General features: G+C 41.2%; 1 long non-coding RNA gene across 1 annotated transcript; it reads right to left on the bottom strand.

Moving 5' to 3' along the window:
- Positions 1–9,322: 9,322 nt before the first annotated feature.
- On the bottom strand, positions 9,323–10,592 carry LOC146697948 (uncharacterized). Its single transcript, XR_014922871.1, has 3 exons — positions 10,215–10,592; positions 10,011–10,066; positions 9,323–9,879 (listed from the first exon to the last, which is right to left on the bottom strand). It is a non-coding gene; the product is annotated as an uncharacterized LOC146697948 (long non-coding RNA).
- Between the last annotated feature and the right edge of the window lie 1,133 nt (positions 10,593–11,725).

Raw genomic sequence — 11,725 nt, 5'->3', positions numbered from 1 at the left:
GTATAATTCGTATGGTCAGAAGGATTCTGAGATCCGTTCTTCAGCAACATCAGTTGGACAATGATGGATTAAATACAGTTATTTGTGAAATTGAAGCAATTTAAATGACAGACCCATCACAAAGCTTTCTGATGATCCAAAAGACCTAGAGCAACTTACACCAACTTACATCCTCCTGATGAAAGGAAAACCATCTTTACCACCCGGAGTATTTGACCCTCAGGATATGTATCTAAAGAAAAGATGGAAACAGGCTCAGTACATCTCAGATCTTTTTTGGAAACGATGGGTACACGAATACCTGCCTTTGTTACAGGAGAGACAAAAAAGGAACCAAAAGAAGAAAAATCTAAAACCTGTAGATATAGTCATTATAATGGATTCTTCTGCACCACGTGGTTCCTGGCCACTTGGAAGAGTTCTGGAAACCATTCGTGACAAAAAAGGACTTGTACGATCTGTACGTTTAAAAACAAAGACTAACATTCTTGAAAGACCTGTAACTAAACTTTGCCCTGTTACATGAGACTGTAGCGTAAAAGTGTATTTAAGTGATCTGTTTACTTGTGTTTATTTATGTGTATGTATATGTCTAAAGTCAACTGTATTAGTGGCTCCTTCTTTTCTTTGTGATAAGAATTGCCATATCTGATAGCCATTGCAATTAGGGGCCGGGGTGTAGGAGCCATTTTTGGGTTGACACCTTATGTTGCCGCTAGAGGTCACCTTTTCAGTTGTCTGTATGGTAGGTTTATGTAAAAGTATTTAAGGTAGATGTACGTAATCAGCTTCAGGTGTGTTGTTAATCATAAGAAGGCAGACAGTTTGTGAACGCTGCGCTGTTATGTTAAAAGGATGTTGGAATAAAGACCGCTCCGCTTGATTCTTTACCTGTGTCATTAGATGTGGAGAGCTCAGGGCACAATGGCTTGGCTTTGGAACACAGTGGAGGGTGTAATTGCACTCGGCTTTGATTACCTCTCATTTGGAGCTGCCTGTTCAATAGCCATTACATGCAGACGCTCCTCTAGCCACTCCTTAATGGCCCACTGGCTCAGTTTTCATTTGCACCGCAAACTGCTATGACTTTTAAGCTCACAAAAGCCTGAGTTCAACTCACAGCTGCTCAGGTCCTTTCTCTCACCACTCCTGATTGATTGGCATGGTAGTAGACACACATTCAATATATCGCTTTTTTAAGTAGAATAGTGCCAGGCTGAAGTGCTAATGCTGAGCAGGAAATCGAGCACAAGTTATTAAAGAAGACTTTTATAGAGTTAAGCCACTATGGATTAAAAGAGGCTAAAAAAATGACTGCAGGTTTTGTGTCAGCCATTAAATTTGATGTGACAGAACCTGATCTGCACTGCTTCATCCATTATAGTCATGCTGCTAACAGGTGGCCTCTTGAATTTTGCCATGTGGTGAGCTTTGAAGAGTCAGGTTTCTTTTTGGATTGTATGTTAATATCAGATGAAACCTGTAGTCCCTCAGATATTTGCCAGTTTTATAAGTATTATTGTATTGATGGTTTGAAAAATGGACAAACAGCAGGACTAAGATGTTTATGCAATAGCCATCAATTACATAAAACATTAATTTAACATAACACACAAGAGTAATTACAGTCACCATCCCGTGACATAATGATATTGACGTTATACTGATAAGTCATAAATAAATAAGCAACTTTACTTGCTAGTTTTAGCTACGTTTTCCTTACTGCATTTAAATAATGTTTTAACCCTCTCAAGGTAGGCGTTGCTGATTTGCAACAGTTAAAAACTAACAACCTGATTACCTCACACACATATTTTATGAGTTTTTTTTACTCAGAAGTACCACTGCAGGACTTGGTTGTGCATTAGCAACAAAAAGTTTAATTTGAGCCTGAGAGGGTTAATGTTTCAGTCTCAGTGACCACACAATAGGAGTGTGCTTAATACTAACAATGCTCTTTAATACTATACATAATATACATCATTTTCCAGATAACATTCACCCACACTGCTGCTTTATCCACTCCAGCTGTGTTGCTTTGAGCCTGTATCAGGTGTTTGAGCTGTTTTCAAACAGTTTGTTCTTTAATTTATAAAACATGTTGCTGTGCTACCACTAGACCTGTCATTTCTGTAATCCTGTAATTTCTGTATACAAGATTTAGATTGTTAATTATATTGTTGGTTTATACACCTTTACGTATGTATATATACCAAATTCCTTGTATGTGTTAGATGTGTTATGTGTAGATATGCTTGGCCAATAAAAGTGATTCTGATTTTGATTCCGTGCATGCATCTAAGACAGTTTGTTTTAGGTGAACGTGCTCAGCCGATTAACGGTGTTTTCACACCTCAGGTGTTTAGCCTGTTTAAATCGAACTCTGTTTGGTTTTCCCTCTTCGTCCAGTTTATTGGTGTAGGTGTGAAAACCGTAATCACACTCAGGTGTGAACCAAAACAACTGCACCAAGACCCTTTGAAAGAGTTGGTCTTGGTGCAGTTCCAAATGACGGTGGGAATGTGATCCGACCACAGTCTGACCAACTACAAGAGGTACGTTTAAGCTAGAAAACCTTCTGTAGCCACGTATGCTTTGCATTCTGGGATGAGTCAGGGTACTATAGATGTGCAAACGTCTGTACGGGCTAGCAGCTAGCCGTAAAATGAGTATGAATTCTCTGTTCTCTGCACATTCTTCCTATATTTACTTCTGTTGCTCCCACACACACATGTGGCCAATAAAGGGACTGAACATTCTCACGTGGTTTATAGTGCCTCCACGTTTCTTGGAGATGACTTGAATTTTTTACCTGTGTGAAATTTTTAATGAACAGATTGTAGGGAAAAGATACAAATATTTAAGCTCATTAACTGAATTCGACCACCATAAATAAACTATAGGTGTAAAAATGCTCTAAGACACTTACAGCTGACTTATCCAGTTGATAATCAGCTTAGAACGGTGAGACTGCTTAGACTGCTCGATGTTATTGTGACTGAAGCCAGATAAAAAAATACATCCTTTGTTTAGCTATGTACTACAGGTCCCAAGAAGAACTAGACTGAGTACACAGTATATACCAATCACATACAGCAATAAAACCACTGATAGGTGAAGTAAAGATATTGTTGTTTGTTTTGTTTTTAACAAAGCTCTTTTGATGGAAAAACGTGATTGTTCCTGACAGTGCTATGGATGGTACATGTACCACAGATCTAAACACTGTTACAGACCAATGTCCTCTCCACATTTGGACAATATGCCCAGCTACAAAAACTACAAACAGCTCAAAAAATGCAACCAATAAACCTGGGTGTTAATTTGGTGTTAATCCCAGTGCTTTTGAACATTTATGCACTTCTGAACAAGCTTGGTTTACAGATCCCCCACCCATCCCAACTCATTGGGACCAAAAGTATTCAGTGCCATCATCCAGGTGCCAGACCACAGGACACCTCCAGAGGTCTCCTGTTTTAATGAATAAGAGTTTATTTGGCAGTTAATCAGGTAGCAATAATGTTGTGGCTGATCAGTGTATATAGCAAGCAGGTGATGAAGGATTTGGTCTGAATGTCAGAAAAAAGGGGGATGGAAGATTCTGAAATAGAACAGTTGGTTGAGAGACAAAATAAAGAACACCTATTTAAACTTTTTTTTAAAGGAGAAACGATAAGTCCATGATAGGGTTAGAAATAACCACAGTTGGGCTTGTTATAATCTTACTGTATTTTTAGCCATTTTAGAAAAGTTAATGATTATCACAATAGTACCTTGGCAAGAAGTGTTCAGGGCAAAATATATGTTATTGGATTCCAGCAAACCTTACATTTCGTGTGGTTTGTTGGGCAGAAGCATCTGTGGAATCAACTTTGGAAACAGTTTTTTAAAAGGCAGCATTTTCTGAAATACTGGTTACAGGATGAACCATCAGTTTTTTTATTGTCTGTCTCAAACTAACAGTCACATCAACAAACCATATGATCTATTGCATGAGCACATTGTAACAGTCACAACTGTGTGGTGTCTCTTTAAGACAACCTAAGTCAAGGTTTAGTGATGTCACAAGTGTGCACCTCTGCCCTCTGCAGAGTATGGGAGAAACGTGCTTGCACGTGAACCTAAGGACTGAGACGGACCTTAAATCTTCACCTCCCTAACTCAAGGTAACGTTACGGGTTGTAGGAACACTGCGCTTCATGTATGATAAGACAGCAGCCGGGCCTTGTAATGTTGGTGAAGAGAGTGTGTTTATTAAAGGACAAGAACTGTGGAAGTCCCAGTACCAGTGTGGTTGTGAGTTTTAGTCCTGCTGAGTGTTTCTGCCGCCTCCTCTTAACCACTGAATACAACCCATGTTACAACATGAAGAGGAAACGCATCAGCAAGCCACATTCTGAGGAGCTTTTAAAGTGAGGAAGCAGCCGGTGTAGCCAGCTATGTACTCAGTAAGTCAGTACAGAGTCATTCCCAAACATTTGTGCACAGATGGCAAATCGCCATAATTCTTTGTTGCTCCCAGACCAGCTATGGACTGGCCACAAATGTATATTTGAACCTGGTCAGGCTGTTCTTTAAAGTCTAATGAGAAACCACCTGCATCACAAAGTATCTGACCACTACTATCCAGTTTCCCAAAACACCAACACACAAGAGCATATATACAGTTTAAGTCTTTTTCAAGCAAAACATCTCTGAACATTTCCCAACTTTCTGTGACTTTTTTTTAATACTCAGAATTTGGTGGTTTTGTCTGTTGATCACACAAAACATAGAATTTTAATTACATAAACTTGAACTTTAACAAAAAAGGTGGACATCTTTTTGCCCAAAGACAATTAAATTTTTGTTTCAAAATTGGCAACAGTTATGTATAGGAATTTCTTTGATTCATTCACATTATTTTATTGTATAATGCCTTAGTGCCACTGGATTTTAGCATTTCTCTGGGGTCTGGGGTAAGGAAGTTGGGGGAAGCAGACAGGAAGAATCTTTTGTCTCTTCGACGACTCTGAGAGGTAGCAAGGGAGTGTGAACCTTAAGGTTTGAAACAGCTGTGTACTACCTTTTGTTCCTGGAAAAGGTATTTAACAGGATGGTCTGTGTGGTTGCTGAACAAATGTTCCATGGACAGACTGATCACCCCTGAGGGCAAAGGTACTTTTGTCCTACCGGTTGTTGAAATGGAGGAGTCACGGAGCCGTGTGTTTTAGCCACCAGCAAGACCATCGACTTTGAGGGGACTCCTGCAGATGGGTGAGTTGTAGCTAACTTGTATACAGTCATGGGGAGTTTTTGTCTGGCCGAGCAGTGAAGTGCCTGCCGACTTCGGAGTCTCCAGAAAGGAAAATCCTGGAGTTCGAGTCCCCAGGCTTGTTTTTCGGTTCCGGTGTTGTGAAAAGAAAAGCAAGCGTCTGCCAGAAAGTAATTGCAAAAACACCAGTGGTTCGAGGAAACGGTGGTTCGAGTCCACCGTTGCTAAGCATTTCTGCACAATACAGTGTGTGGAGTGACAGTATTTTAGCACTTTTCTGCCGAGAAGGGAAGAAGGCGATTGCAGGGGATACTCTGAATGTAAATATGGGATAGGTAGAAGAACGGTTGGGGAGAAGGAAAAGAAATGTTAAACAAGTGAGTTAATAGGTTGATGTGTGGGTGTAAAAACTGTGAAAAATGGGGTTAAAAATGTTGAAAATGGGGAACAAAAACAAGGAAAACAAAAGAAAAAAAGAGAGGGAAAATAATTGTTTCCAACTGGGGGGAGTGGTGATACGTGGTGATTTACAGCAGGACACACCGCTGGCTAATGTTTTTTCTTATGACAGGGTTACAGGCCTGGAGTGGAGCTACTCCAGGAGAAAGGCCCTGGAATTTTTAAGAGACAATGCACAACTTTATTGTGCATGTCTAATTGTGTTAAGTTGACATATGGCAAAAGATTTTTAAATTGCAGGGACCGTGACATGAGCGATATGGAAGAACAGACTGAGGTGCAGAAGACCAGGAGAGAAGGCTTCAAGAGGACCAGTGAGACGCAGGGACCACTTTCAGCCCACAGAGGGCTGTGCCAATGGACTTCCTAGAGATTGTCATGACGAGATTTTGAACAGCAAAATCATAAATAATGTGAAAGAGTTTCTACATTGACGTTGAGGAAGACTACAGGAGTGTACGACTTGCTCTGCTCTAGTGATGCGCGAATCATGAACGAATCGTTCAATACTCGAGAATCACTTTACTGACTCATGAATCATGATTCACAAGCCCAACTGACTCACTGACTCATCCCTGTTGCTGTTAGCAGCAATGTATCTAGCTTATAATTAAAATTGTGGAGAAAAACACAACATCCAGTATCGTACCAAAAAAATTTCTGCTCTGAACTGGAAGAAAAAACCCTGAGTAGAAGCTCACATCAAGAAAATAGCTCCTCGGTTCACAGTAGCATCGCTCTGTTAACATGCTAACAGCACATTTGAGCTACTCACCCCCTCCCTCCTGTGCTGAATCATAAGTGTAAGCGAATCACTCAGGACTCACTAACCCCCTCCCTCCTGTGCTGAATCATGGAGCGAGCGAATCACTCACTCACTAACAGGGCTGGACTGGGACAAAAAATCGGCCGGGCATTTTGACTAGAGACCGGCCCACCAGGATACAGATTGAAAATGTGACGTCATTCGGGGTAAAACCGCAAAGGATTCTGGGAACTTGTGGCAAGAGGTACTTGCGCACGCAGGCTTTCAATTGAACTCAGTTACACAGCGATAAAAAGAAACCCAAAAAATGGCAAGAAGCTGTTGTATTATTAACTGCAATAGCCGGTCGCATGACAGCCACGGGAAGCCGATGGGTAAAGAGATCGTTTTTTTTATCGGATTACGTCGTTGAAGAGAAAAAATTTTAAGCCATGTTTCCGAAGTAAGAGCTGACGGATGGTCTGGATATACCAAATATAACGTCTCAGAACCCTCCAGCTCACATGTTAGTTTGCTCCAAGCATTCCCACAAAGGTCAGTGTTTTGTAGTAGTTAATACGTCATTTTTCTTAACATAATTGGTGATATAGGTTACAAGCAAGTCTGGCGCTGGACAGAAATTGTCGCGCTATGCTCCTTTATTTATTGTGCATAAATAGTGAATTGTCCTGACACAATATTGTGTTTCGCTTCTGTTATTACCATGGCACATTGACAAAAACATAAACTTTTATTCACAGGATAAAACAGTTGTTTTGTATCACTAATTGTCCAGTGCGATTACAGCATACAGTATTATTGTCACTGCTACATTTCTGTAATGAACCAGAAATTATTTCCACTACTAATTAATTACCGTTGAGCTCAAAGGTTATATTAATAAACGGTTAACGAATGTGTATTTATGACGACGACTTGTGAGACTGGCAAACTTACCTTTGTTCGTACGATGGTCTTTCGTTCTACACGGTGCATTTCAAGGTCCTGTACCCATCCGTCGGTAAACTGTACCTGGGCTTGTTGCAGTGACCTGAAGTTACTAAACTTCATGAGTGTATGCACTCACTCCAAGAACCGTATAATTATAAATCTGAGCGTGGTGAAAGTTGGGCAGCACGCTAACGTCTTTTGTCCCTCTGTGTGCTCGTAAGGGTCTGACCCTTTCACTCCTTTGATTTTTTCCTCGTATCTTTTCTTTGTCTTTTCGTCGAGTCTATCTTTGTACGGACCGGCATTGTTCTCCTTTTGTTTTGTACATTCCTTTTTTGTGCGGCAAAGAAAAAACAAGAAGGCATTGGAACTGGAGAATGAACGTTTTGCGGTGCTGCAAATGCTTGCATTTGATGCGGTACTTGGATTGTTTTGCCACGAGTTCCCGGCATGCAATGCGCGAAAATCACGTGATTGCTAAACAAGGGGGCGGGTGCATTCGGCCTCCTCGGCTGTAATTGGGCCAGCCCAGAGTCGATCATGACCAACTGGCCAATCCAACACCTTTCATTATATATACCCTTCCTAAAAAAAAAAAAAAAAATTCCATCGGCCCATAAAAACAAAAAATCGCCAGCGGCCCACCGGGCAAATGCCGGGCAGTCCAGCTATGCTCACTAACCCCCTCCCTCCTGTGCTGAATCGTAAGCGAATCGCTCAGGACTCACTCACCCCCTCCCTCCTGGCTCACAGCTTCTTCTTCTTCTTGGTTGGCAACCAATGTTAAGGCACATTACTGCCCCCTGGCTCACAGCTCAGTGGACATTTAGATGAGAAAATATATATTTAACACATTTAAGGAAAATACTAACAAAATAAAAATAAACAAAATAAATGTTTATTAAGCAATTTTGATAGGAAATTGCTTAATTTTAGAAATGTTTTTGCTCTTTTTTGCTCTATAAAATAGTTGTTTTCTTTTAGAATCATTTATCTTAGCAGTAGGATTTACATGAAAAGAGAAACAAATTAAGCTTGAGTGAAAATGTACATTTTTTGCACACTCTGGTCGACTGACTCAGTGAATCAAATGACTCAAAAAACCCGATTCACTTTGGTGAGTGACTCATTAAAACTCGATTCAGTAAAAAGAATCAAATTTACCATCACTACTCTGCTCCTAAATCTACAGCCCCGTTGGAACAGAAACTGAGGGATGAAGAGAGCGTGCCAAGCTCCAAAAGTGACAGCGCAGAGGGAAACCAGCGTTGGAATTATGACTGTAAATGGCACAGACACCAGGAGCCATGACCGTGACTGGGAATGACTGTCATGGTCCTGGGTCGGTGACCCAGCGCTTTTAGTTTGTTATCATTTTCTAGATGATGATTGTTTAAGTTCTGTTATTTTCGATCTGCCTCTGAGTCTGCGTCTGTATCTGTCTGTCTATGGTGTTCCCCCATCTGTTTGTGAATCTGTCTGTTTAGTTCAATGTCTTGTCTGGTTCCATGTGTCTGAGTTTCCTGTTTTATTGTGAAGGTCCGTGTCGTATGTGAGTGTGATCAGTTTACGTTTCCCCTGTCCCGTCAGCCCAGATTCCTCCCAGCTGTGTTGCCCTCCTGTCTCTCATCCCCTGATTACTGGTGTGTGTATTTAAGCCCTGTGTGTTCTCCTGCCTGTTGCCGGTTCGTCTGTGTTCCTCCGTGTCAGTCTGTGTTACTCGGTGTCCTGCGCGGCTCTCTGCCTCTCATCCCTTTTTGTATCATCTCAGGTTTGTCATTTAGCTTTCCCAGTTCAGGTCTTTAGTTTTGTCTTCCCTCTTGCCTGTTTGCCTTCTCACTCCTGTATAAATAAACTCACCAGCATCTTATCCACTGCCTGCATCTTGGGTAGTGATGGGCAGATGAAGCCCCATGAAGCACTGAAGCTTTTCATCCAATTGGTTCACCCCAACGCGAAGCTTCATGAAGCTTCATTTGCTCTAGCAGGACACCTACTGGACGTAAAAATAATAGCTGGCATGAATTTGAAGAGTGTGGCATTTTGCACACAGCCTGTAAATGTCAACAACAAAAGGAGTGTGTAAAACATGTATATTGTAGTGATGGCAGTATACTGTGTATATTTATACTGGCAGTATGGGAAATGATTATTTGGAAATGCTTGAAATGGAAATGATCATTTACTGTGAGGTGAGGTGTGGTTGGGGTGTGGACAGTAGTTGTGCTTTTGTAACGTTGAGGTATGGACAGCTACACACTGAGGCTTTGAGCCTCAGTCCTGCCTGTTCACATTTTATTCTGTAAAAACTAAATTTTCACTGCTTTTACGTCCTTTTTAGTGGGGAGAACATAGCTAGGATTTAATGATTTAACAAATCTTTTGAATCCTTTGTCCTCCACAATGCTAAATGGCTGGGAGTCCTCAATCACCATGCTGACCAGGTCTTCATCTATTTGAGATTGTTCTCCTGAGGAAAGACAATAAAGACAAAGCACAAATATAAATAGCACACACGTAACTTATAACAGTTGTATAATATTGTTATATCATTTAGTAACATTACTGCATCCTATATTATCATTGCATTTGATGGCTCACCTGGTCTTGCTCCACAATCGGTGTTCCCCTTATTCTCATGCAAAGCTCTGTAGTGCCTAAGCATGGATGAGGTGTTGTTGTTATATCCCAGCTCCCTGGCACATAGCAAACACTTCACCTTGTACAAAAGTCAAGACAGCTCAACATAAATTGTATTGCACCATCAGTATCATGAAAATACATCTTCTGTAGAAATTTACATACCTTGTTGGGAGGAATAAGATCAAAATGTTCCCACACAGGGGAGGACATCCTCCTCTTCTTAGCTGGCTCCATTCTCTCCTGACTTTCCTCACTCTCATAAACCTCCAAACGGTCTCCAAACTCTCACTAACCGCAACTCTCCATCAAACACCCACATTTTTGAATGAAGTCTGAGGGGTTTATATCGCTGTCATATCTCGCGGCAAAGTTCGAACCACTTCATGAACCAGTCACGTGGTACAGCCGGGCAGCGAGGCTTCGGACGTCATCATTTTCAGCTCCTCCCATAAATGAAGCAAGCCTCGATACGCGCTTCGCGGAAACGCCCCCTCCATTACTCGACACACGCTCCGAAGCCTCGATACAGAACGTCCCATCACTAATCTTGGGTCCTCCTTCTAACTCCACACGGCTCGCCTCGGCAGCCGTGACAATGACCACCTAATGCTGTTTTACTCTACCATGCATACTTTGATATTCTGGAGAGGGCCTTTCCTCTGTATCATTGTTGCTTCCATTTGCATGTGAGAGCTTACATTGTGAGGATGATTAAAAATGAACAAAGGGTGGTGGGAGAACAGTGACGTGAGGATACACAGTGTGAAACTCCTTAAATGTACAATAATGTTGATGTGATATACAGAATGTCAGGAAAGAAATTCTATTATTAATGTGATTCTTAAGGTTTGATTTAAGAATCAAAGGGGTGGGATTGTATAGGAATTCTTTTATTCATGTATTATTCACATTAGTTTATTGTATAATGTCTTGGTGCCACTGGATTTTAGCATGTCTCACTCTCATGCAGTTAGACAGATGGTGGGGGTCTGGTAAGGAAGTTGGGGGAAGCAGACGAGAGCCATGCTAGGCTCAGTGAGACTCTGCTGACCGTCTGCCCCACGATCATGCAGGCTCTCCACCAAGCTTGGTTTTCTGTTCTTTGTTTTGATTAAAGAATGTTAGCTACCACTCACCACTTGTCTGCAGGCTTTATTTAATGGAAAACTTCCACAACCGTTGCAAATGGCTTTCTAACTTTAACCTACCCTAATACCCAGTAGGTTGCTTGCAATTTGGTGGAAGATAATAGGATACAGTCAGGGGAAAAATTACTTGAACCCCAGCTGTTAGTCTATAAGTGGTCATACTAAGTCTATAATTTCAATGGTAGGTTTATTTGAACAGTGAGAGACAGAACAATAACCAAAAGATCCAGAAAAATATATTTCAAAAAAAACGTATAAATTTATTTGTATTTTAATGAATAAAATAATAATATTTGACTCCCTGTCAATCAGCAAGATTTCCGTCTCCGTGTTGACATTAGGAGCCTTCTCAACTCGTTACCTGTATAAAAGACAGTTGTCCATCAAAGCAGTCAGTCTATCCTGATTCCAAACTCTGCACATGGCCAAGACCAAAGAGCTTTCCAAGGATGTCCGGGACGAGACTGTGGACCTACACAAGGCTGGAATGAGCTACAAGCCTGTAGACAAGCAGCTGGGGGAGAA

The sequence above is a fragment of the Copadichromis virginalis genome, linkage group LG11 (genome assembly GCF_057382275.1).
Source record: "Copadichromis virginalis isolate Kocher_CV1m ecotype Utaka linkage group LG11, C_Virginalis_male_GT1.1, whole genome shotgun sequence".
NCBI lineage: Eukaryota > Metazoa > Chordata > Actinopteri > Cichliformes > Cichlidae > Copadichromis > Copadichromis virginalis.
The sequence above is the reverse complement of the archived record's forward strand: the minus strand, read 5'-3'. Positions and strand labels throughout refer to the sequence as shown.